The 27,355-nt window shown below is 48.2% G+C and overlaps 1 protein-coding gene and 1 long non-coding RNA gene across 5 annotated transcripts in view; one reads left to right on the top strand and one right to left on the bottom strand.

The window, feature by feature from the left end:
• HRH2 (histamine receptor H2) overlaps window positions 1-13,295 on the bottom strand; it is a 53,974-nt gene extending 40,679 nt beyond the window's left edge. For all 3 annotated transcript variants that reach the window (XR_004183911.1, XM_031666610.1, XM_031666611.1), the window contains exon 1: window positions 12,955-13,295. The gene's annotated coding sequence lies outside the window, so the exon portion shown is untranslated. The remainder of the gene's footprint in view (window positions 1-12,954) is intronic.
• LOC110743583 overlaps window positions 12,158-27,355 on the top strand; it is a 36,353-nt gene continuing 21,155 nt past the window's right edge. The window contains exons 1-3 of one of the 2 annotated variants that reach the window (XR_002522890.2): window positions 12,158-12,775; window positions 22,149-22,311; window positions 23,097-23,209. This is a non-coding gene — a long non-coding RNA (uncharacterized LOC110743583). Of the gene's footprint in view, window positions 12,776-22,148; window positions 22,312-23,096; window positions 25,273-27,355 lie in introns of those variants that run through there. The other variant, XR_002522889.2, reaches the window with a different exon arrangement.

Here is a 27,355-nt window from a genome sequence, read left to right as displayed (position 1 = left end):
CCAAGCCCATGCAGTGCCCCACAAAGCCTTGGGCAATCCATCTGGCTCCAGGGAACTTTCTAATATGGGTCCCCAACTTCTCTTTTCCTCACTCAGAGGCTTCTGTGCACAGAACTATCCTCCAGTTCCCCAAAGCACGGCCCCATCCCCACGCAGCACTCTCAGCGGACATTAGACATCTGGTTATACATTCTTGGCATCATTGTATACACTTAGCATACCTTGTCCTTAACCCCATGTGTGCCATTCTTTCTTTCTCTGTTGGCCCCTACCAGGTGAGTGTAAGTGCCACAGGGCAGGCCCCATGTCTGTTTGCCCACCACTGCATTCAAATGAGGCTTGGTAAGCATTGCTACAGGCCCAAATCTGGACACGGCCTGGCAAAGCAAATCAAGAACCAGCCCAGGCAGCTGTCTGCCTGGAAGAGATTGTTGTCATCCTCATGTGGCCAGTCTTTGGACAACAATGAGGGTGGGGATTAGGCTTAATCATGTAGACTCTCCACGGGTCTCTGGTGGGCTCAAGGGTCTTGAGGGTTCTGCCCCAGGCAGGTGGTTGCATTTGCAGCCTGGCTGTGGCAGTGCTCTCAGGCACACTGCTGGCCCAAGGGGAAGTTGTGGGATTTCTGAATGATCTATTAGTAGGACCGAGGACAGGAAATAGCCTAGTGGTCACTGTGAGTGGAAGAGTCCCTGTCCAGCATTTCTGATGGATGGCCAGGTTGCCTCTCCTTGATTACCTCCAAAGATGGGGAGGTCATTTCCTTCAAACAACATGTGTCTCTCCTAGTTTTCAAATTTTTGGACAGCAAAGATGGAATCAATGGCCACAGGCTGAATTCAGTCTACTGAGGAGTGCTGTTGGGTTCAAACAATGTTTATCAATTTTTTTTGAGAGGCAACCTTTAACAATCAGGAGATTTCATGTAAGAAGTCTAGGTTTCCAGTTACTTTTTAAAAAAATAATAATTTTGTTTGAGGCAGGGTCTCACTATGTTGCCCAGGCTGGTCTTGGACTGCTGGGCTCAAGAGATCCTTTTGCTTTGGCCTCCCGAGTAGCTGGGACTACAGGCCTGGCTCCAATTACTCTTGAAACAGCCCTGGCCCTCATTCCCACCTGTCGCCTTTGGATTGGAGCCTGGTGCTAGGAGCCTGTTTGGCCAGACACAAGCCCACAGGGAGTGACGCGGAGCAGAGCAGTGACACCACCTGCCTGGCCTCGGAAGCATCAGAGTTTGTCACCCCGAGGGAGCTGCTCCTGTGGTTAGTGAATCTGGGCTCCTTGGAAAAGCGGCATCAAGTTACAGAAGTATCGGGTCTCCCTGGTTCTGCTCAGTCCATGAACGGTGAGGGCAGGATTCCTCTAGTGGAGCTCTAGTGCTTTTTGAAAGCATTAAAAGGGACATTGCTTGGATCCTGATGTGAACAGAATCATGGTACAAAGGCATCTTGAGGCAATCAGGGAAACTTGAACGCGAATCAGGCATTGGGTTATGTTAAGGAATTGTGTTCGTTCTGTCGTTCTGCTAGCTGCAGCAATGGGGAGGTGCCGTGCGCTCGCCAGTTAGAAATAAACCCAAACACTGAAGCTAGGCACGGTGGCCCACGCCTATAATCCCAGCACTCTGGGAGGCCAAGGTGTGTGGATCACTTGAGGTCAGGAGTTTGAGACCAGCCTGGCCAACACAGTGAAACCCCATCTCTACTAAAACTACAAGAATTAGCCGGGCGTGGTGGTGGGTGCCTGTAATTCCAGCTACTCAGGAGGCTGAGGCAAGAGAATCACCTGAACCTGGCAGGCAGAGTGTGCAGTGAGCTGAGATGATTGCACCACTGCACTCCAGCCGCACTCCAGCCTGGGCGACAGAGCGAGACTGTCTGGAAAAAAAAAAAAAAGAAATTCTTACAAGCACAGTGCTATGATGCCTTGGATTTTCTTTAAAATATTCACATGAACAAACAAAAAATATTATGTGGTGGCAGGGATGAAAGACAACTGGCAAAATGCTGAAAATAGTGAGACTGGGAAAGGGCGATGTAGGGTTCATCATTCTCTCCTCTCTACTGCTGTGTCTCTTTGGAATCTCAAAAACAAATGCATTCAACAAAGCACGGGCCAGGCGCTGTGGCTCATGCCTGTAATCCAGCACTTTGGAAGGCCGAGGCGGGAGGATGGCCTGAGCCCGCGAGGTGGAGGCTGCATCGAGTTTTGATTGTGCCACTGCACTCCAGCCTGAGCTGGAGGAGACCCTACCTTACAAAACAAAACAAAAACCAAAGCAGGGACCTCCTGGGGAACTGCGGGATCGGCTCTTTGTGGACATTGTTGCACTTTGCTTCCTGATTCTGCACTGAGTGAGTGCTGCCCTCAACATTCCTTCCATGCTGGGGAGCTCCCCTCTCCCCTGCTTCTCCCACCCTCTTTCTGGATTTGGACAACTCTGCCCTGACCTTGCTGCCCTTCCCTAGGAGTCTTTGAGTGCCCGTCTCCCTCGCTCTGCTTCTGGGAGCACGCGGTTCTTCCTGGACAGCCGGCAGAATGGCTGGCGTCCTCCTCACTGACCACCCCGGGCCCTTCCTCCTAGCCGGCCCCTCACCGCGACTCCCATCTCAGTCTCCAGCACCTCATGAAAAAAGGCATTGTTCACAGCAGCTGCAGTGAGTTCTAGTCCAGCTCTGCTGCTACCAGTTAGTCAATTTTGGCCAGATGACTTTGCTTTGAGCCCCAATTTCCCTTCTTGTAAAATGGGGCTAATAACCCAGCCTCACAAGGGAGTTAACAGGTGTGTGGGGTCAAGATCAAGACCCTTCTGGAGCCAACTTCCTGAGTGACATTCCCCTGTGCCCCCACCCTGCGAGCAATGGCTGGCAGCGGGGGTCTCTGCCTCAGACTTCTCAACTGGAGGAAGGAAATCCCTGCAGTTCGCCACTGTCTGACTGCTGTGCAGTCAGTGGGCAAATGTGTGCCAAGCCCCAGCACTCAATTCTTTGTTCACACACCGTGAGCGTGAATACTGCACATGCGTGATGCACAAGCCCACAGCACAGTGCTTGGCCCACACTGGCACCTACCTCCCTCCAGCTTCCCAGGTGCCTGTGTCCCGCCCGTCCTTCCCCTTCCAGAACCTCATTCCCACACAGTCCCAGCCCTGGGGCACCAAACCATGGCTTTTCAGCTCCTGGCCTAGGTGGCCCACTTTCTAGGGATGCTCACTCTGCCCAATTACAAATATTTGAAACAACTGTAGATATGACCATATTCTCAACAATGGGCAATATTGGGAATGACCTATATGTTCAAAACTAGAATAATGGTTAAATTATGTCATAACGAAATTACTATAGCTATTACTATCATTTCTTAGAAACTATGAAATAATGAGGGGAAATGCTTATATTTAAGTCAAAAAAATAGCAGGATTCAAATTGTAAGGAGACAATGATTATAACTATGAACTCCTAATCTGTCAACTTCCAGGAGATGTGGGGGGACAGCAAAAAAAAATTTATGCCTAGTAGGACAGACTGGATGGTATTAGTGGTTTTATTTTGGATGGTCATACTGGTTATTCTGTCTTCTTTGCACGTTTCTTTTTCTTTTCTTTTCTTTTTTTCTTTCTTTCTTTTTTTTTTTTTTTTTTTTTTTTGAGATGGAGTTTTGCTCTTGTCACCCAGGCTGGAGTGCAGTGGCGCAGTCTTGGCTCACTGCAACCTCTGCCTCCAAGGTTCAAGCGATTCTCCTGCCTCAGCCTCCCGAGTAGCTGGGATTACAGGCACCTGCCACCACACCTGGCTAATTTTTGTATTTTTAGTACAGATGAGGTTTCACCACATTGGCCAGGCTGGTCTTGAACTCCTGATCTCAGGTGATCTGCCTACCTCGGCCTCCCAAAGTGCTGGAATTACAGACATGAACCACCTCGCTCGGCCCGCACATTTCTTTATTCAAAGTTTTCTACGTTGAGAGTGAAGTCTACAGTGACTAAAAAACAACATGTAAGGTGCAAAATAGTATGTATAATATATTCCCCTTTGGGCCAAAAATAAGACTATACATTACATATATATATATGCCTTTACTTGCAAAAAGAAAATCTGGGAGAATAAACCACAACAAATTAACAAAAGAGACCTCTTCTTTTTTTGAGCAGGGACTGGGCAGATGGCGGCCAGGGTGCAATGAGGCCTTTTGTTGTGCACCTTGTATATGTACTTTTGAACCACATGAAGGTCTTATCTACTCAAAAAGTGAAAAGAAGAAACACAACTATCTAATCAGTCTTTAGAAGAGGCAGCAGGGTCCCAAATGAGCTCTGTGGATATTTGTTAAAGGTGTTACTTCAAAAAAAGGGATCTGGAGCCTGGGTGCAGTGGCTCATGTCTGTAATCCCAGCGCTTTGGGAGGCAAGGCGGGTGGATTGCTTGAGCCCAGGAGTTCAAGACCAGCCTGAGCAATATGGTGAAACCTCGTCTCTACAAAAAAAAAAATAATAATAATAATACAAAAAATTAGCAGGGTGAGGTGGTGCATGTCTGTAGTCCCAGCAACTTGGGAGGCTGAGGTGAGGAGGATCCCCTGAGCTGGAGAAGTCGAGGCTGCCGTGAGCTGAGATTGCACCACTGCACCCCAGCCTCGGTGACAGAGTGAGACTCTATCTCAAAAAACAAAAAAAGGAATCTCTGCCTTAGTGCAAGGGTCATGTCAACTGGGGTCTCTGTTGAGCACTTGACTGAACTCGCCAACCTGTACTGTGACTGAGAGGGGCTGGGGGTAGCCGGGCTTCCAGACAGCCAAATGAGGCCCCAGATCCCACCTGCACAAAGCCTTCTCTGAGACTGATGCTTCGAGGAACACAGTTTGGGGGCTGCAGGGCAAGGAACTCCTACTGGCCCAGCCTCTAGGTAGCAGGGCAGAGACAGGGATGAGGCTGGTCCTGGGGTCCCAGATCCCAGGGCCTCAGGGCTCAGGCAGGCAGGTGAAACATGGCAGGCTGCAGCCACAGTGGGGGTGTAGCGCCCAGCTGGAGGGGCAGCCACTACGCAGCTGTGGCCACTATGGGCTCAGTGCCATCAGAGCTGCACATTCTCCAGAAGCTGGAAATCTGGATGTTAAGTAAAATCTTCTGGGTTTGAAATAAAATGTCCTAACTTTTCAATGAAATCTCATTTAAAACTGTTGGCTCATTTTTTTTTTTCCTAAACAAAAATATCTTGTGGTCTCTGCAAAAGTCCTCTGCCAGTTGCCATCTATGATCTTGGCGTGTTCCTGGTGTTCTTGGAGAGCTAGGTCAGTTTCCAGGATTTCCTTCTTCCTTTTCTAATCAATCTTCCCTATTTTATCATTGCTTTGAGAGCTTGGCCTCCGTTGACATCACATTCACTGGTCAATAGTTTGGGGGAATCTGCCTTCTGCCTGTTTGACAGTCAGACTGACAGGCACCCAGATCTGGCCCTGGGAGTGCGGTAAGGTGTTCAGAACCTTCTAGCTCTAGCAACGGGCTTTCTTAGGGCAGCGAGTGTTCTGTGCCTGGAAGCAACAGTCAGTGTTCCTGTAGCCAGGACCCCTGCTCTGGGTTCTAACAGTCCTCTGATACCAAGCAGGGATGCCCCTCCTGCCCACTGCAGCCTCAGTTTCCCCTCCCATCTTGCCATCACACCCTCTGTGCTTGAGGCATCCGGGGCCTCTCACTGTTTAACTCTCTTTAATTCTCACCCTTCTGCGCTTGTGCATATCCAGATCCCTGGGTCTGGACCTCCCTCTCCCGCTGCCTCTACTCCCCCTCTCCAGCCACCTGGAAAATGCCATGCTCAAATGCCAGCTCCCGCAGCTCCTGTGCCTCCTCGGTCGTAGCAGGAACCCCAGGAGGCTGGCATCAGCTGTTCCCATGTCATTCATTACTTAGATTCCTTCCTTTCCTTCAACCCATAGCCCCTTCAGATGATTTCACCTCTCAGCTTTGAAGCTGTCCCTTCCTCTCCAGCTGCAGAATACTGGCCTTCATCCCTGCACAAGATGAAGAGAAAGAGCCAGGGCATCCTGATTAGGTTCCTGGCCTCCTGCTCTCTCCTCAGCCCCACCCTCCTCCGCACTGTCTGGAGAAAAGGCATTTTAGAAAATGCAAACCGGATCGCCTCTATCCTCAGCTGAAAATCCTTTTGTGCAGGCTGTGTGCGGTGGCTCATGCCTGTAATCCCAGCACGTTAAGAGGCCATGGCAAGAGGATCTCTTGAGCCCAGGAGTTTGAGACCAGCCTGGGCAACACAGCGAGCCCCTGCCTCTATGAAGAAAAAAAGAAAGCAGCCATGCATGGTGGGGCTCTCCTGTAGCCTCAGCTACTTGGGAGGCTGAGGTGGGAGGATGGCTTGAGCCCAGGAGGTCAAGGCTGCAGTGAGCCGTGATTTCACCACTGCACTCCAGTTTGGGTGACAGGAAAAAAAAAAAAAATCCTTCTGTGGCTCCCACTGCCTACAGGACAAAATCCAAACACCTCAGCTTGACACTGAGGACTTTTCAAGGTCTGCGCCCTTGATTCCTCTATGACTTGCCCCCACTGCCCTGGGGTCTCAGGTCAAGCCTAATCATTCTGAATGCTCTGAACAGCCCTGGACGTTTTACAGCTGTTTCCTTGTGCACGCCCTTTCTACACCTGGAATACCCAGACGCTCTGTGTCTACCTGCTGCATTCCCATGCACCTGTCTGTCTTCCCCACTATGCTGGAATCTTTTCTCAGGTGTCAGACGTATCCATTGCTGAATCTTCAGTGCACTGCCCAGGACTGACTGAGCACAAGCAGGGCCCCAGGAAGCATTTGGTGAGTGACCGAATGAGTGAATGAGTGGCCCTCATGTTCACAGAGGCTTTGGCTGTTAGATCATTCTCCCAGGAAAAACGGGCAATTCTAGAGCCCAAAGTGGCCAAAGTGTCCAGTCCTTGCTGGAGCTGGAGGTGTTTGCAATCCTTCCTCCTGTTATTGGAGGTTGGGTGCCAGGTCAAAGCTGCCACAAGCTCTTGCAGACTGTCCCCAAGGGGCTGGCAATAACCAGCCGAGCTGCCTGCTCCAGTCCGTGACCAACTTGGCTCCAGCCACGCTTCTCTCACAGCAATAGCGCCAGGCCCGCACCCTCCTGGCAGTGCCGTCACACAGCATCAGATAAGGGCAGAGCTGGAAAGGCCCTTTGCAATCAGCCAGTTCCACTTCCTCTGGTTTTCAAATGGGGCAGCTGAGGCTCAGAGTGGGGAGGTGGTTTGCCCAGGGTCACACAGTGAGTCAAAGGTGTAGTCACACCTGGAGTTCTTCAGGATCTTATCAAACAGGAAAATACGATCAAAGGAAACTTGAAGTGTGCTAGAGGGCGGCTGAAAAAGTGTCCTTGAGACTGGGAGGACAAGGAGGGCCTCTCTGAGGCTGATCCTTGAGCTGCTGTGCAAAGGGCAAGCTGGGCAGAGGAACTGGCGAGTACAAAGGGCCGGTGGGGAATGAGCTGGCCCTTTTGAGGCTTTGGCCAGAGCTGAGTGAGGAGAAAGGCAGACAGGGCACGGGCAGGGCCTGATGGAGGGCACCTGATAGACTTCTATGGAGATTGTCTTTCAGTCCAAGTAAGGAATGACTCAATGAAGTTTAAATGGTGACTCTGATCTGAATAGACAGTTTTCCAAAGAAGATACACAAATGGCCAACAAGCACACCGAAGGATGCTCAAATTCATTGGCCCTCAGGGAAATGTAAACCAAAACCAGAATGATACCACTTCACACCCACCAGGATGGCTAGAATCCAAAAGACCTGAGAAGCTTTGGAAAGGACTGGGACCTCCACGCACTGCTGGTGGGAATGTAAGAGGGTGCAATCTCTTTGGAAACAGTTTGGCAATTCCTCAAACACGCGCCAAGTCAAAGCTTCATCACTGTGTGACCTAGCCATTGTACTCCTAGGCATATATTCCAGAAAAATGAAAATATATGTCTTCCCAAAAGCCTCTATGCAAATGTTCACAGCAACGTTATTCATTATAGCCCAAAAGCAGAAACAATCCAAATGCCCATCAACTGGTGATTGAGGAAAATGTGGTCTATCCATACCGTGGAACATTATTTAGCCATAACAAGGCATGAAGTGCCGATACATGCAACAACATGGATGAACCGTAACAACATGCCAGGTGTAAGAAATCGGTCACAAAACCTATTGTGTGATTCAATTTTTGTGAAATGTCCAGAATCTGGAATAGGCGAATCTACAGAGAGGGAAAGTAGACCTGTGGCTGCTGAGTCTTGAGTGGGAGTGGGGAGTGGATAGAGGGTGACTGCTAATGAGGACAGGTTTCTTTCGGAGATAGCGAAAGTGGTCTGAAATCAGGTAGTGGTGACGGCTGCACAACTCCGTGTGAATATCCTAAAAATTATGGACTTGTCACTTGAATTGGTGACTTTTATAGTATATGAATTATATCTCTATAATGCTCTGATGTTAAAAAAGACCACCCTTGTTGCTTGAGGTCAGTGGAGGCAGAAGGGAAGCAGGGAGGCCAGGTGACCAATAGAGCAACCTCAGGCTCAAAGGACCAGTGCTTTGAAGGCACTTGGTGAACACCTGTGGGTACCTGAACCAGCTGATCCCTGGTCAGGAATGCTCTTCTCTTCCAACCCAGTGTTTCTTAACCTCCGCACTATTGACATTTGGGACAGGATAATTTTTGGTGATGAGGGCTGTCCCGTGTATTGTGGGAAGTTTAGCAGCATCTCTGGCATCTACCCACTAGACGCCAGCACTCCCCCTCCCCAAGTTGTGACAATCAAAAATAGCTCCAGACGTTGACAAATGTCTTCCAAGGGGCAAAAACGTCCCCAGTTGAGAACCATCGTTCCAACCTCCCTGGCTCACCTGGTGAATTCCTACTTATTCTTCCTGATCTATTTCAAATATCATCCTCTCTGTGCAGCCTTCACCTGCATCCCCTGAGGCCTCACAGTTTCCTAAACACCCCTGTCAAAGCCCTGAGGACCCTGCTTACACACCACTCTCCCCACACCCCACTGTCTGTAAGCTCCGTGTAGCAATGGCTTTTTTTTTTTTTTTTTTTTTTTTTGAGACAGAGTCTCACTCTGTCTCCCAGACTGGAGTGCAGTGGCACAATCTTGGCTCACTGCAACCTCTGCTTCCCGAGTTCAAGCGATTCTCCTGCCTCAGCCACCCAAGTAGCTGGGACTGCAAGCACCTGCCACCACGCCCGGCTACTTTTTGTGTATTTTTATTACAGACGGGGTTTCACCATGTTAGCCAGGCTGGTCTTGAACTCCCGAACTTGTGATCCTCCTGCCTTGACCTCCCAAAGTGCTGGGATTACAGGTGTGAGCCACTGTGTCCAGCCTGCAATGACATCTTATATATGCCTGGGTTCCCAGTATTTGGCACAAACCCTTACACTTTGGAGGTCATTGTTGTGCCATTTCTTCACCTCTACAGTGCAGGGATGCATTGCTTTTTACAGCATCTCTGTGATCCCTGCTTAAATGTTGGTTGATTGAATCTGTCAACCCTTCCTGACCCTGATTAGGAGTGTAGGCTGTGGATTTAGATGGCCAGTGTTCGAATTCTGTTAGACATTGAGCAAGTGGCTGAACGCATGTTACTCTTAGTTTCCAGTCTGAAAGTGAGACCCATAGGGTTGTCATGAGAACATAGTAAGAATACAACAAATAACAGATATTATTGATATTAATAATTTTGCATTTCTTCTAAGGGGCCTGCCAGGCCTCGACATAGTTGCCCCTATTACTGACAAGCCTTCATGTGCCAGCTGCATCCTGGGTGCTGGCAAGGAGAAGAGAGGTTACATCGTCCCCATCTTTAAGGAGTCCTGGGGGAGGAGCATACCTGTAAACTGTGGGGTCCTAAAAGATCTGGTTTGAATGGAATCTTGCAGGAAGAGTAGGATGGGGTTGCTAAGCAAAGGAGGGCATTGCAGGCAAGAGAAATTCCAACTGGGAAGTTTGGAGGTGGGCAAGAACACAGTTCATTCTGCCAGCTGGATGTGGATTGTTGTAGGTGGACCAGCAGAGGGTGGGTGGGTGGGGTAGCTGGAGGCGAGAAGGCTGGCCAGAGACTAGACCATCATGAGCCATGTATGCCAGTCTGAGGACTTTGGTCTTGATCCATTTGGTAATGAGGAGTCTTGGAATATTTCTGAGCAGGGGAGCAGTAGCCTCAGCTCTGTATTACCAAATTGACAATAGGATAAAAGGATGTATCAGAATTGGAAGGGACAAGATAGGAGACAAGAAGATGGTGAAAATTTCAACCTGGAAAACACTACTTGAACCCTTTTAGAGACAATTCAGTCTTTATTGTAGGCCTGAGACAGGGCACCCTCAGATACAGTGCACCCTTACTGAACCATAAGTTACCTTTTTTTCAATCAGGCACCCTCCTCCCTGCTCTCAGAACTCGAAGTCAGGTAGTCCACTAATTATTAAAGAACATGCTCATTGCATAAAATCTGGAAAGTCAAGAAAAAGTAGTCAGGGAACACATCTCCCACAACTCCACCATCCATGGGCAAACACTGTTAACACTCTTTAGCCTATTTCCTTCCAGTCTTTTTTCCAAGCTCTTGCCACATATTTGGGACCCTGCCATCTGCATGCCGATGCAAAACATATTTCCATTCACTAAAAACTCTCAACTTTTGGTGGTCACATGTGCGTCCCCTAATTTTATTGATTCCCTACTGTTGGACATTTAGGCACTTTCTGACTGTTGATGAATATCTCTGCACATGAAAGAGGCTTTGTTCATATCTCCATGCTTTCATTTGGATGTACTCCTCTTCTTTAAAACATTTTTTGGCAAAGGAACCTCTCTAGCCTGCTGGGACACCCTTTTCCCCATCATCAGGGATTTCTTCCTCAAGTCTGAATTAAATCTTTGGGATTGGAACTTAATCCTGTTTCCCTTACTATGGGGTGTTGGCGGAGAGGGACCACAGCTGGTCTTGTTTTTCCCATGGAATGTCGCCTGGGAGGGTCAGCAGTTAATCATCAGCCTAGAATGGAGAGTGGGATGTGCCTGTGAGCTCAGGAGAATTAGCCTAGACTGAGATAAATAAAGACAAGGTTAACCAGGACAAGGTGATGGAGGAAGCAAAGAAATTGGTGGACTGGGGTGAGTCAGTCTGACATCGGCATCCTATGTAGTACTGAGTAGTGACCTTCCTTCCTTCCAGACCCTGAGAGAAATCTGTTGGAAAGAGTACCCCAACCCTGCTGCCAGCCTTCAGGCTCACGTTCTCCAGTGCTTTGTAGCAGCCCTTCCTATGACACATGGAACAAGAAGCCAGTGCTGATCGTGCACGTGCCATGTGCCAGGCCCTGTGCTATGCCACAACTTATACAGTCATATTTTGGGGCCAGCACGATACAACCAGAAGCACCCTGGAGGCGGGCAGACCTGGTTCTAGTCTCTGCACAGGCATTTCCTACCGGTGTGACCACATGGCAATCATTTACCTCTGAGAACCTCAGTTTCCTCATCTGTAAATTGGGATTTGATGGCACCAGTTTCCCAGGATTGCTGTGGTGACTCTAACCAATGCCATACTTGTAATGCACCAAGTACCCGGCCTGCAAGGAGCAGGTTCTCGAGATAAGTTATTTTCTCATGATATTGAATTCTCCTTATATCCCAGCTCAGATATAAGGAGAAAATGCCACCATCCAGACCCAGAGATGTCAAAAAATGTAATCTATCCAATTGCCTTGGATAACCTCCAGGGACAGGAAACTCATTAGTAGGGAGGAATTTATAACTTCCTTTTATAAATAAGGAAACTGAGGTGCTGAGAGATTATGCCAGGAGTCTTCACAGGACAAAAACTGCCATCTGAGAGACGTCATGTCTAGAGGAGCATCAGCCTCAGGATAGGTGTGGAGTGGAGGCTGAAGCTTCTGGGCCCCCCACATTCCCTAGGCCCTGCCCTGCTTCAAGTCCAGCCTGGTCACCACCCAGCTTCACCGACTTACCCTCTCTGGCAAAGGACACAAAGGGGACCTAGAACGTAGAAATGACTTCCCAAGAGGCAACCACCTCCAGGACTGGGCCCACCTGAGCTAGGGCATGACAGCTGCCACTGGGGGCCACCACAGCACACAGGCACTTTCCTGCCCCACCTCGTTCACCTCACAACACCTCATGGACCGGGTGGGGGGATTAGCATGGCCCTCAGGAGGAAACTGAGGCTCTCAAGCTCAAGGTCAATGCGCAAACTGGGATTCCTATCAAAAGAGGCCACTTGCTCCGCTCATCCCACAGGCGAATCCACGTCCAGATGTCCCCAGCAATGACTCCCACCCGCTGAGCGCTGCCTGTCGTGGCTCCAGTCAACGGTCGTCGGGCAGCAAGCTGCAGCCCAGCGGGATGAAGGCAGGTCGTTCTCGTTCCCTGAGACATAGGAGCCTCCTCCCCACCAGCCCTCGCCCTCCGCCCTCCGCTGGCTTCCCTTTAGCAGAAAGTTGCTCCATGCTCCGACAGACACATCGCCGCGAGAAAATGCCACCACCCAGACCCAGGGACAAAACGGGGACTGTTTCGGCGCAAGTGGACTTTCCAAATCCACCCCTCGCGGGCAAAGAGGACATAAAGCCGAACCGCGTCCCGAGCACCGCCGCGGACTGGGACTGCATCCCGAGCTCTCAACGCCCCCTTGGGGAAGGCACAACCCCGGCGATCACAGAGAAGGAAACTGAGGCTCACAGGCCAAGCGGAGGCACCTGCCCAAGGTCAGGCACAGCCAGGGAGCGGTGGGGCCGGGTCTCGAACCCGGGTTCGGGGCCACGACCGCCGCCGGGGATCCCGGAGCAGCCCCTCAGGCGGCTCCGCCAGCCCACGACGGGTCCCCAAGCCCGCCCGGGACCCCACCCCGCGCCGAGGCCCCGCGGGGAGGCGGCGGCCGCGTTACCTGGTGCTGCTGCCGCGGGCGTTGGCTCCGCACCCGGTTCGCCTCGGTCCCGCGCCCGCGCCGGCTGCGCTCCGGGCAGGGATGGAGCGGGCGGCGCGCGCACGGCCTGCGCCCCGCGCCTCGCACCCACTTCCTCGTCTCCGCCCCCAACTCGCTCCTCCTTGCTCTCAACGCTCCTTCCCTTCCTTCCCTCTCCAAGTCTCTCTCTCTCTCTCTCTCTCTCTCAGCGCGCACACACCCACATTTTCTCCCCCAGTCTTCCTCTCCCACGGTCTCACCCACTTTCTATTTTCCGTTCTCCTTCACCCTCCCTCCTCATCTCGCCGACTCTGACACTTGCCCCTTCCTCTTCCTTTCTGACACACTGCCCCCTCTTTCTCTCCCTTTTCTCCCTGGCTCTTTCCCTCTCCCCGCCCCGCTGATTGCGAGCCCGCCCTTGACCGGACAACCGCCTGTTCCTGAGCCCCATGGTTCACCTGCGCAGATACTGGCTGAGTGGCCACAGCTGGAGACCTGCCCCGGGTGGGCGCTGGACCCAGGGGGTCAGGTGGCAGCCCTCACGTTGGGCGCCCAGGGCCCAGCTAGAGTCAGGCTAGAAGGGGGAAATAACTAGTTTTGAGGAAAAGCTTGAATAATTCTGGAATCTGAAATCTAGAAACACAAATGCAGAAATTAATTAGTTCAGGGGTTATTAATTACCAAAAAAAAAAAAAAAAAAGGAAACTTCAAAAACCCTAGAGTGGCTTTGTGTTGGTTGAAGGAAGGGGATGAAGAGAGAGAGAAGTAAGGAAGTGGACTTTGGGAAAAGGGGTTTTGGGGTAAGGAGAATAATGCCCGCCTTCCAGATGAGAAAACGAAGGCTCAGATGGGAAAACCCGTCTCCTGAATATCAAGATATCAAGGCCACTGTGCTAACCACACAGATTTCCGTGGAGGGAGCCTGGGTGGGCAGGATGGTAAGAGATTTTCGCCAGGCCTGGACAGCAGCCCAGTGCCGGGGAGGCAGGCGGTCAGCTGGGCTGACCGGGTTTGCTTGGGGAGCCTGGTGTGTGGAGGGGGATTTCCGTGGAAGCTTGGCAAAGGATGGTGAAAGCGAGGAGGGTTCAGCTAGCATGCATTTCAGACACATGCCACTGCTGATTGATGCACCACCTCAAGCCATTCTGTCACCACGGACCAGCCCTGTGCCAGGGGCTGCGAGGCAGAGGACGAGGGGCCATGGTCCCCTAGGTCTCAGTTCACAGTTTCTGGGGAGGCTATTGCTGCACTATGCATCCAAGTCATTGTCATCTTGGAATGACAAGAGCCTCCAAACTGGTCTTCTGGACGCCTCTCTTGCTCACCTGCCATTCACAAAGCAGCTCAGATAATCTCTGAAAAGTGTAAATCAGATCGTGCCTGTCTACTTCCCTGCTTCCAGACCTCCTGTGACTTCTTGCTATAGTTCAAGTAAAATCCAAGTTTCTTGTCACTGCTAAGAGGCCTCACCCTATGTGGTTTGCTAGAGCCGCCTCTCGGATCTCATCTCTCACCACTCTTTACCTCTCTCTCTGCACCTCAACCACAGTGGCTTCTTCCCCTTTCCTGGACTAGGCCAAGCAGACCATACCACAGGCCATTTGCACAGGTTGTTTTTTCTGCCGGGAAAGCTCCCCTCTGTTCCTGTAGCTGCTCGAGCATCACCTCCTCAGTGAGCCCACCCCTAACCAACTTATCTAAAGGAGTCACCTTCTTGCCTATAGTGTTTTTCCACAGCAGACCCTTTTATTGTAATTAACATATTTATCACTGCCTAAAATTAATTTGTTTTTCTTTTTTCCTTTTTTTTTTTTTGAGATGGAGTCTTGCTCTGTTGCCAGGCTGGAGTACAGTGGTGTGATCTCAGCTCACTGCAACCTCTGCTTCCCAGGTTCAAGCGATTCTCCTGCCTCAGCCTCCTGAGTAGCTGGGACTACAGGTGCTCACCACTACGCCCAGCTAATTTTTGTATTTTTAGTAGATATGGGGTTTCACCATATTGACCAGGTTGGTCTCGAATTCCTAACCTTGTGATCCACCTGCCTCAGCCTCCCAAAGTGCTGGGATTACAGGCGTGAGCCACCATGCCTGGCCTATTTTGTTTTTCATTTGCTTATATGCGTATTGCCTGCTTTATCTCACCGGCATACAACAGGGGAAGGATTGCAACCTTATCTGTGTTGTTCCCTGTGTCTGCAGAGCCTAGAACAGTACCTGGTACACAGTAGATACTCAATAAACATTCACTGAATGAGTGAATGAAAAAAATGCTATAACAAAGAGGTTTAGAAAATGAAAAAGTTGATTGACCCTGACAAAGGAAAAAGAGGATTATCTTCAAAAAGATTACTTTACAGGCCAATCCTAAAAGAAAAGCAACATTTCACAAACTGGAGAAGAGGGGAAGGGCTGTGCAGGTTGAGGTGACAGCACCGAGAAAGGTACTGAGGCGTGAGGTTCAGCACAGCTGCAAGCCAAGGTGTGGGGAGCACAGACAGAACCAGGAGACAAGGCTGGAGAGGCCAGTGGGAACCTGATCGAGGGAGGCCTGGAGGGCTCGGATGGCAGTTTGGACTTGATCCAGTTATCAATAAGGGGGTTATGGCAGGTCTTTAAGCAGGGGAGAGCTGAAAAGGCTGGGATGTGCGTCCTGGAGTAGAGAAGGCTCCAGTGACCTTCGTCTCTATGAAGGACCTCTGTGCAGAGGGAACAGATGAGACAGCAGCACTCAGGCTAATGGTAGAAATAGAATGAGATGCATTTCCACTCAGCAAAGAATGTGTTTTTAAAGGAGCTGAAGAGGAAAACGGGCTCCAGGGTGGTGGAATCACCATCCACGCATCTTCAGTGCTGCTCCCGGAAAGAGGTTGATGTGCCTGGGACTTGTGTAGCTACTCATGTGCTGGTAGAAATGATGTGTATTTCTTCTGAGCAGAGGCTTTAGGGCCGAGAGTGCCTGCCATGTTCCTTTCCTGTCTGCCACAGGACTGGCACCATTCAGGTGTTGTGCCAGGGAGAGGCTGCTCCATCACCTGGGTCCCAGAGTGAAACCGCAGAGGCCCAGCTGGCCCCCAGTGGACATGTGGTGTCAGTGAGAGATACTTACATTACATGTTGTAGGCCACTGCAGTTTCTAGAGTCATCTGATATTGCTGGATAGTCACGGTCCCTTGGTCTGCCTTAGTGAGTCACAGGCTTACCCAGGCTGGTTCCAGCACTCACTAGCTGTGATGGATTTTCAAAAACGAACCTGGCAATTCAGCCCAGGCTTCTTTGCAATGGAACAGCACCTCCTATGGAGAGGTGAAGTGTATTTCATTGCTCCTTGAACTTCGGACTGACCTTGAGACTTGCTCCAACCCATAGAACCCAGTAGAAGTGATGCAGTGTGGCTTCTGAGGTTAGGCCTTAAGAGACATGGCAGCCTTGCCTTTCCCCTTCTCAGAACAATACCCAAGACCACCACGCTGTGAAGCTATCTAGGATGAAAGACCGTACGGAGAGAGGTGCCCAGCAGTCGCAGCCCTCACAGCAGACCCACTAGCTGAATGCAGCCACATGAGTAAGCTCGGGGGGGCCAGTACAAGAACCACTGTTTAAAGCTGCTGGAGTGGTTTAAAGTGGTGTAAAGCTAGCTTGAGTGGTTTGTTATGCTGCAGTAAATGACTAGGTAAGTGGTGCTGGGAGAATCAGCACCCATCTTGAAGTCCATTTCCTTGGCTACAAAATAAGCATAACAGTAACGTTATCCTTGTAAAGAGACAGTTTTAAAGAGACTGTCTCTTGTAAAGAGACAATGTCTGTGTAAAGTGTGTGGATAAGGCTCCGATTTTTTTAAAGAAAGGATATAAAATTCATTTATTCATTCAACAAACGTGTATTGAGTACCTACTGTGTATGTGTCAGGCACTGGGTCTACTCTGGGATGCCGCAACAAGCAAGATAGGCAAGGACCTGCCGTGCTAGAGGTAGATGAAATGAGCCTGATAATTCCAGCTACAGATAATTGCTTTGGGGAAAGCCAACAGGGTAAAGTCCTTGAGAGTGACTGGGCTAGCACTTTGTTTAAGATACTTAGGGAAGGATTTTCTGAGCCTGTGACATTTGCACTGAGCTAGGCATTTGTAGAGAAGCGGGAGCAGCCTCCCTGTGAAGGACCAAGAAGTGCAAATGCTCCAGGGTAGGGCAAGTTTGGCCTTGACAAGGAACAGGGACAAAGTCAGTGTGGCTGGGTGTATGAAGAAGAGGGACAATGGCCAGAGATGGGGTTGATGCAGGGCCTTGTAGGCCATGGTAAGGTGGTGGATTTCATCTTAAATGCAATGGAGCTGTAGAGGTTCTAATAGGGTAGTGATATCCTTCACGCGCTGTAAAGTGATTTCCTGCTGGAAGCAGTTCATGGTTGGCCACCCATCTGATCAGGACAGCACTGTTGACCCTGTCCAGCTCTCAAAGTTTCCAATTCTGTACTAGATCTGAAAACCTTTGGAAGCTCCTAAGCATCTTCATCATAAAAGGAGTCCTTGTTGTTACGAATAACCAGAATTGAGGCTCCCTGCCTTGCTGGAGGGCTTTGGGATCTGATGGCCCGAAATCCCTTCTGGCTCTCTGTATGTAACAAGAACCATCTTTCAAAGGAAGCCGGAAGAGGCCTCTCATTCTGAGGAAATCCAAACCACTATTGGACCAAAATAGAAAAACGTACTTTCTTTGGAATGAGTAATCCCTGCTGAGTCTGACTGCTTGAAATCGGAAAACAAAACAAAATAATAACAACCAAAACCCCCCATAAACCCAACAATTAAGATACTGAATGACATGGTATGGTAATAACTTTTACCCAAGTGGTCTGTGGAAAATTCTGATAAAAACCTACTGGTTTTTGTCATTGGCTATTTCTTGTCTGCATCCTGTGCTGTGTGGTACCTCTGGGTTTGTGGTAGGGCACCTGAACTGTGGTTGGGCTGTGTGGGTGCGGATTTCCTGGCTGTTGTGTGCTGAGAACCTTGAGAGAGGTATTGGAAAGGTCTGGGGGCTGGGGGTCCCCAGATGGATACAGCTAATTCCTGCCCCATCCATGCTATTCCGGAGACCCCAGACTTAGCTGCTTCCCCCAGCATCTCTGAAATTACACAATGACCCAATTTTGGCTTGCAAGGGGAGGAGGGAACATCATTTGTTGACTATCTACTGTTTTCTGTATACTGTGCTAAGTTCTTTGGGTACATCATCTCTAGTAATTCTCATCACAGCTCTGTGAGGCAGATACTCTTATTTCCTCTAAGTTACAGATAAGGAAACTGAGGCTCAGAAAGTCAGATATGTCTCCCAGGTCCCACAGCTAGCTGGGGGATTCACTTCACCAGGTTTCTGCTCTTAACCACTCTGCTCTCCTGGTCCACTCAAACAACAAAACAGACTGTTCTATGGGGACCTAGAGTAGAGAATGATTCAGCCGGGGGTGGAGAGGGATCCAGGAGGCAACTTTTATAGCGGATCTGGAAGCATAAATAGGACTTTGTTCATGGGAAGGGTGGGGAGGGATGTTTCAAGAAGAGACAAAGCATAGAAGGACATTAAGTATGAGGTGTTAATAGGGAAAAAGGGACAGTGGTATTGTTGAGTGATGGGATAGACAGGTGGGTTGGGGTAGAGCATAGAAGCCCTTGAACATTCTGCTAAGAAGCCTGGGCTGCATCCTGGTGGCAATAGAGGGTGGTCAGTGCAAAATAGAATGTTCATCTGAGAGATGGTGAGCGGGAGAACATTCTCCCTGGTGACTGATAGAAGAAGGAACAAACTCAGGCATCTTCTGATTTCAAGGAACAGAGATGCCTGGAACTGGCTCAAGCATGCAGGACTTTATGGAACTGAAATTCAGGAGGTCATGAAAAAAGGCTAGGACACACAGCTTGGTCTCATGGAACCTGGACAATCTTCAGGCAACATCTATTCCTTTTTTCTGCCTCTCCTGGAAAATCATCTTTGTCTCCTTGAGCAGACTCATGTCCCCAATTCCGAATCCCCTATAATTTTCACTTCCATGGTATTGCTACTGGGGCTCTGCTTGGGCCTCAAAGCTACGTGACTCACAGATCCATGGCCCAGCACAAGTTGACTACAGCTTTGAGTCTCTTAATTCCGATCATAAGAAAGATAAGATCCGAGGGAAGTGACTTGTAAAGTACCTAAGAGAAAGGGAAGGGAAGTAACATTTTCTTGAATGCTTACTGTGTGCCAAGTGGGCACATGGAATATCTCAGTTAACCTCACAATAGCCTCACTGAGCAAAGGGTACAATCTCCATTTTTACAGGAAGGAGAGTGATGTGGTTTAGATAGCTTCCCCTCCAAGTCTCAGGTTGAAATATAATCCCTAATGTTAGAGGCCTGGTGGGAGGTGTTTGGTTCATGCAGGCAGACCTCTCATGAATGATTTAGCGCCCTCCTCTTGGTGATGAGTGAGTTCACATGAGATCTGGTTGTTTAAAAGTCTGCGGACCTCCCCCTACTTGTTCTCTCGTTCCTGCTTTTGCCATGTGATATGCCTGCTCCTGCTTTGCATTTCACCATGATTGTAAGCTTCCTGACACCCTCACCAGAAGCTGAGTAGATGTTGGTGTCATGACTGTACAGCCTGTAGAAGCATGAGCCAGTTAAACTTCTTTTCTTTGTCAATTACCCAGCCTCAGAAATTTATTTACATCAATGCAAGAATGACCTAATACAAAAAATTGGAACTAAAGAGTAGAGGTTTGCTGTAAAGATAGCTGATGATGTGGAAGTAACTTTGGAACTGGGTAATGGGCAGAGGTTGGAAGAGTTTAGAGGGCACGGAAGAAGACAGGATGATAAGGGAATGTTTGGAACTTCAACTGGCTAAATAGTTGTGACTAAAATGCTGATAGTGATGTGGATGGTGAAATCCAGGCTGATGAAGCCTCAGTTAGAAATGAGGAACCTGGCCAGGCGCGGTGGCTCACACCTGTAATCCCAGCACTTTGCGAGGCTGAGGTGGGTAGATCACTTGAGGTCAGGAGTTTGAGACCAGCCTGGCCAACATGTTGAAACCCTGTCTCTACTAAAAATTAAAAAAAAAAAAATAGCTGAGCGTGGTGGCATGTGTCTGCGGTCCCAGCTACTCAGGAGGCTGAGGCAGGAGAATCTCTTGAAACCAGGAGGAGGAGGTTGCAGTGAGCTGAGATCATGCCATTGCAGTCTGGCCTGGGCAACAGAGCAAGACTCTGTTGAAAGAGAAAGGAAAGAAAGAAAAGAAAGAAAAGAAAGGAAGAAAGGAAGGAAGGAAAGAAAGGAAAGAAAAGAAAGAGAAGAAAGAAGGAAGGAGGAGAGGAGAGGAGAGAAGAGGAGAGGAGAGAGAAAAGGAAAGGAAAGGAAAGGAGAGAAGAAAGAAATGAGGAAACTATTGGCAACCAGAACAAAGGTCACCCTTTATATGCCTTAGCAAATAACTTGGCTATATTGTGTTAATGCCCTAGGGAACTGTGAAAGTTTGAACTTAAGAGTGATTACCTAGAGTATCTAATAGAAGAAATTTCTGACCAGCAAACCCTTCAAGAAGTGGCCTGACTGCTTCTAACAGCCTATGCTCATCTGTGGAAGCAAATAAATGAGTTAAGTTGGAACTTATATATAAAGGTAGGGTAAAAGTTTGGAAAATTTGTAGCCTAGTCATGTGGTAGAAAAGAAAAGCCCATTGTCAGGAGAGGAATCCAAGCAGGCTGTGGAGCAACCACTTACTGAGAGACTTGCATGATTAAAGGGAGTCAGGTGCTGATATCCAAAACAATGGGAAAAGTCCCTGAAGTCATTTCAGAGCTCTTCTAGGAAGCCCCTCCCATCACAGACCCAGAGGTCTAGGAGGAAAGAATGGTTTCGAGGCCAGGCCTGGAACTTCCATGCACAGCTGCAGGACACTGCTCTCTACATCCTGGTAGCTCTAGCGCCAGCCTCAGCTCAAAGGGGTCCAGGTACAACTTGGGCAGCAGCACCACAGGGTGCAAGCCATAAGCCTGGGCAGTTTCCATATAGTGTTAAGCCTACAAATACTCAGAATGGAGGCATGAAGGAGGCTTGGTGGCTTCCATCTACGTTTCAAAGGATGTATGGAAAAGCCTGGATGCCCAGGCAGAAGTCTGCTGCAGGGGTGGAGTCCCCACAGAGAGACACTATTAGGGCAATTCTAAGGGGGAAATGTGGGGTTGGAGCCCCCACACGGAATTCCCACCATGACACTGCCTAGTGTAGCTGTGGGAAGGGGATCACTGGCCTCCACCCCCCAGAGTGGTAGATCCATTGGCAGCTTGCACGCTGACACTGGTAAAGCTTCAAGCATCAACTCCAATCTTTGAGAGCAGCCATGTAGGTTACACACAACAAAGCCAGAGGGGCAGAGCTACCCAAGGCCTTGGGAGCCCACCCCTTCACCAGTTTGCTCCAGCTGTGGGACATGGAGTCAAAGGAGATTATTTTGGAGCATTAACAGTTAACAAATGCACTGCTGGATTTCAGATTTGTGTGGGACCTGTTGCCTCTTTCTTTTGACCAATTTTTCCCTTTGTGAGTGTTTATCCAATGCCTGCACCACCATTGTATCTTGGAAGTAAATAACTTGTTTTGACCTTACAGTCTCATAGGTGGGAGGAGATGAGTCTCAGATGAGACTTAGGACTTTGGACTTGATGTTGGAATGAGTTACAATTTTAGGGGACTGTTGGGAAGAGATTATTGTATTTTGCAGTGTGAGAAGGACATAGGAATTGGGGGTCCGGGGTGGATAAGATAGTTTGGATATTTGTCCCCTCCAAGCCTCATGTTGAAATGTAATCTCCAGTACTGGAGGTAGGGCCTAGTGGGAGGTGTTTGGATCATGGAGGCAGATCCCTCATGAATGGCTTAGCACCATCCTTTTAGGGATGAGTGAGTTCACACAAGATCTGTTTTTTTTTAAAGTCTGGGACCTTCTCCTCTTGCTTTCTTGCTCCTGCTCTCACCAAGTGATGCACCTGCCCCCCTTCATCTTCTGCCATGATTGTAGGCTCCTGAGGCCCTCACCAGAAGCCAAGCAGATGCTGGTGCCAGGCCTGTACAGCCAGCAGAACTGTGAGCCAATTAAATCTCTTTTCTTTATCAATGACACTGTCTCATTTTTTTTTACAGCAATACAAGAACAGCCTAATATAAGAAATGACTTGTCTAGGGCCTAACAGCAAGGAATTAACAGAACATGAGAGTTAATTTTATTTGTCACCTTGGATGGAGCCATGACGCCCAGATATTTGGTCAAACATTATTCTGGATGTTTCTGTGAGGATGCTTCTGGGTAAGATTTCCATTTATGTTGGTGGATTTTGAGTAAAGCAGATTGCCCTCCACATTGTGGGTAGACTATTCAATCAGTGGAAGAGCTAAACAGACCAAAAAGACTGATCTCCTTCAGGCAAGAGGGATTTCTTCTTATAGAATTTGGACTTAAACTGCAGCATTAGTTCTCTCCTGGGTCCAATATATATCCTATTTATTTTAATTCTCTGGAACACCCAGACAAATAACCAGAGTAGGAACTCTTAGTCACCTACTAGAGCAAGAATGGGAGAGAACATTTTGGGCAGCTGGGGGGACATGTTGACTGACACAGGCATCCCAGGACTGGGGACTTTAGTAAGAAACTAATAGCCCAGAATACAGGGAAAGCCAGGTCTGGGAATCAGCCCAGGCTGAGCCCCTGGGAGCCTGGCTGGATCATTAATTAGAGGCCTATGAGATAAGGGACTCAGAGGTGAGGCTAAGGAGGTAAACCTAAGGCCCAGCCAAAGAAGTCTTTGGCAGTTTGTTCCTGGTCTAGGCAGAGGCAGAGAGCACTGATATTCACTACCATGATTCCCAACTCCCTTCACCCCTGCTCTGTACCCACTTCAACTGCTGGAAATTTAGAGAACAGCTTTCCTAGCCTCTGTTGCCGCTAGGGGTTGTCATGTGACCCAGTTTGACCAATGTGATGAAGGGACCAGGAAATTTCCTCTTATAATAAGAAAGGCAGACACCAGGCACACCTTCTCCTGTTGCCCCAATGGCTTATCCCATGATCTCCTTCCTCTGATCCTGCAGGTGAGGCAGCCGCATTGTGACCATGAGAACTGAAGAGAAATGGACTCAGAACCCAGATATTGTAAGGCTCCTAGAGAAACCCTGGAAACATCTACTTATCAACGTTTTTGCTGGTGAGCTAATGAAACACCTTATGGTTAAGCTACTGTGAGTCACAGTGTTTGTTATTTACAGCTGAACACATCCTGATTCAAGGAGGAAATACGTAAATGTGCAGCAGATATGACTTCATCTCCAATGTGCTGCCCCTCGAGAGTGTGGTGCCCAAATTTTCCTCTGTTTTTAGGATATTCTTTCTCTGCATCCTCTACCTGCTTCCCTCTCAAGCTTAGATATTGTCTTCTCTGGATAGCCAACTTCTAAGTTCTAGGCTGGATCACACACCCCTCCACTGAACTGTCTCCGTTCTGCGTACACTTGCTTTCATAGCATATGTCACATGGCAACTTTTCCACAAGACGTGTGCTCTGTGAGGGCAGGAAAGAAGAAGAGAAAAGGGAGTCAGTGATATCGACCTCTTCAGCAGACTTTCACTTTTATCTCATCGCCCAGACGTACCACACGGTAGGCACCCTAGCTGCAAGGAAGGCTTGCAAAGTGACGATTTCACCCTTCCAACTTCTACAGTGGAAGACAAGCAAAGGAGAAGAGTACTAGGAATGGAAGCATGGGTTGGCCACCAAGCAGCATCTGCCACAAATGACAAAATATTTTAAGTTCTTTGATGTTTTAGCCATAACATTATTTTTATTTTTTTCTAAATGGAAATATTTTATTTTTTTTCCTAATTCTAAAAGCAACAAAGCTTGTTTTAAAAATGGAAACCGTATGGGTTATGGAGTGAGGTTCCTAAAATCTTTTTCCTTTAGATACAATCTTATGAACAATTTAATCTATGTATTATTTTGGCATAAAATATTTTTTGTCTAAGCAGAAAAATATTTTAGACACTTGTTTGTAAAAGTGGGTTATATAACATATACTGTTTTGTTATCTACTTGTTTTTTTTAACTTAGGACTAGCATGGCCATTGTACATAGTCATACAAATAGATATGACTTAACCCTTTTTACCAGTGGGATAATTTCAGTATTAGTTATCTATCGCTATCTCACAAATTACCACAAACTTAGTGGCTTAAAGCGATACATATTTATTATCTCCCAATTGCTGTGGATCAGGAATCTAGGCTTTGCTTAGCTGCATTCTCTGTTTTAGGGTCTCTCATTAGGCTGAAAATTGTCTTCCAGGATTGAGTTATCTTCTGAAGGCTTGACTGGGGAAGAAAGAATCTTGCTATGGTTTGAATGTCTCCTCCAAAACTCATGTTGACATTTAATTGCCATTTTGGTGGTATTAAGAGGTGAGACCACTAAGAGGTAATTAGACCATGAGGACTCTGCCCTCATAAATGAATTAATGTTATCATGAGAGTGGCTTTGTTATTGTGAAAGTAGGTTATTGTAAAAGCAAGTTTGGTTGTCTCTTCCTTGCTTGCTCTCCCTCATGTGTGCCCGTTCACCCTTCTACCTTTTGCCATGGGGTGATGTGAGAAGAAGGCCCTTGCAAGTTGCTGGAAACTTGATGCTGGATTTCTCAGCCCCCAGAACTGTGAGAAACAAATTTCTTTTATTTGTAAAATATGCAATCTGTGGTATTTTGTTATAGCAACACAAAACAGACTAAGACATATCTGCTTCCAAGCTCACTTACATAGTCAACAGGATTAGTTCCTTCTGTGTTGTTGGACACAGAGCCTGAATTCCTTCACGGCTGTTAGTCAGAGGCTGTGCTCAGCTCCTTTCCATGTGGTCCTTCCCTACTTCCTCAGAGCAGCAAGGCAGAGAATCTGCAAGAAGGGTGGAAGTCCCAACCTTTTGTAATCGAATCACAGAAGTGATGCCCACTCAATGCTGCAGTATTCTACTGGCTGGAAGCAAGTACTAGGTCGTACCCACAGTTTAAGGGGACGGCATTACACAAAGGCCTGGACACCAGGAGCCAGGGTCATGGGCGCTGCCGTCTGCTGTGGTGTCCTACTTGTTCAACTATTTTGCTGAGGCACACTAAGGTTGTTTCCAGTTTTTTCACCAATATAAACAATGTCATCATCCTTGCACTTGTATCTTCACAAACTGGTTCAAGATTTTCTTTTTACTTTTCTTACTTTTTTTTTTTTTTTTTTTGAGATGGAGTTTCGCTCTTGTTGCCCAAGCTGGAGTGCAATGGCGCGATCTAGGCTCACTACAACCTCCACCTCCTGAGTTCAAGGATTCTCTTGCCTCAGCCTCCTGAGTAGTTGGGATTACAGGCGCGTGCCACCACGCCCAGGTAGTTTTCTGTATTTTTAGTAGAAACAGGGTTTCACCATGTTAGCCAGGCTGGCCTCAAACCCCTGACCTCAGGTGATCTGCCCACCTCAGCATCCCAAGTGCTGGGATTAGAGGCATGACACACTGCACCCGGCCTGGTTCAAGATTTTCTTTGGAAAATTCTTCATGGTGGAATTTCTTGTTCTAAAGACAAATAGATTAATGGGTAAGTGGCCTCCCGAAGGCTGACCAAATGTGTATGCCCAATATCTGGGTGTGAAAGTGGACTATTTCTTGTCACACTCACTAATACAGCATTTAACAATTTGTTAAACTGGCTGGGTGCAGTGGCTCAAGCCTGTAATCCCAGCACTTTGGGAAGCCAAGGTGGGCAGATCACAAGGTCAGGAGTTCAAGACCAGCCTGGTCAATATGGTGAAACCACGTCTCTCCTAAAAATACAAAAATTAACCAGGCATGATGGCAGGTGCCTGTAGTCCCAGCTACTCAGGAGGCTGAGGCAGGAGAATCACTTGAACCCGGGAGGTGACGGTTGCAGTGAGATGAGATCAAGCCACTGTACTCCAGCCTGGGTGACAGAATGAGACTCCGTCTCAAAAAAACAAAAACAAACAAACAAACAAAAAATCTTAAATATTCTTCAATATGATAGATGGAAACTGGAATATTTGTATTTTAGTTTGCAATTCTTTGTTTCTCAGTAAGGTTGAAAATATTCTCTAATGTTACCAGCTACTTGTTTCGGTCAGGATTTTTTGGTTATCAAGTACAAAAATAGCCTCTTTTTTTTTTTTTTTTTTTTTTTTTTGAGGCAGGTTCTTGCTCTGTCACCAAGGCTGAAACGCAGTGCTTGACCTCGCAGGCACAAGCAATCCTCCTGCCTCAGCCTCCTGAGTAGCTGCAACTACAGGCAGACAGCACCATGCCTGGCTAATTTTTAAATTTTTCTTTTGTACAGATGTGGTCTAACTATGTTGACCAGGCTGGTGTTCAAACTCCTGGCCTCAAGTGATCTTTCTGCCTTGGCCTCTGAAAGCCCTGGGGTTATAGGCATGAGCCACTTCACTGTGCCAAAAAAGCCATTTGAACTAGCTTATGTGTGAGCCATCGCGCCCAGCCTGCAATTTTTCTATTAGGACATTGCTCTTTTTCCTACTGACCTCTCACATATTTTGCAAATTATATCTTTCCTTTGTCTTTATGCCTTTTACAATACAAAAGTTTTAAATTTCAACGTGGTGAGACCTATTGGCCTTATTTCTCACTTCTGACCCTCATGGCATTCTGAGACAGGCCTTTCTCAACTCAGGGTCATAAAACCTTTCTTTCTTTTATTTTCCTTATGACTTTAACAATATTTGTCTTACGTTATTTGAATATCAAATCCATTTCAAATTGGTTTTTACAATTGAATTAATCATCTCTCGAATAATCATCTCAACATCATTACTTGGCTAGGCCCTTCTTTCCCCACTGACCTGCCTTGATGTCCCACCTCCCACTGTCTGTAGTGGTTACTGGCAGGGACATTTGAGTTGGACACACTTGGGTACTGGGTCCTGCTCTGCCACTCACTGGTTGTGTGACCCTGAGTAGGTTACTTAAGGTCTCTGGGCTTGTGCCTCCTCCTTGCAAAGTGGGGATCATCAGGGTTCCAAACTCAGGTGATTGCTGTGGAATGAATTGATCCAGTCCCTCCCAATCACACAGTAACCATCCTCAAGATTACTGTTTCCTAATTCCCCCCAACCCCACTTGAAGAACCTATGTCTGGGCTGTCACTGGTTCCCTCTGTCTGCTCCGCCCCAGAACCTCACCATTTACAACCTCTGGTTCCATAGCCCGTGTTAGTATCCTCCAGTCTGGAAGCTTCTAGAGGACAAGGATGGTGCCTCAGAACCTGATGTATAGTAGGTGCTCAACAAA

This window comes from Papio anubis, chromosome 5 (genome assembly GCF_008728515.1).
Source record: "Papio anubis isolate 15944 chromosome 5, Panubis1.0, whole genome shotgun sequence".
In the NCBI taxonomy this organism is placed as follows: domain Eukaryota; kingdom Metazoa; phylum Chordata; class Mammalia; order Primates; family Cercopithecidae; genus Papio; species Papio anubis.
This window is presented reverse-complemented; position numbering and strand designations above follow the sequence as displayed.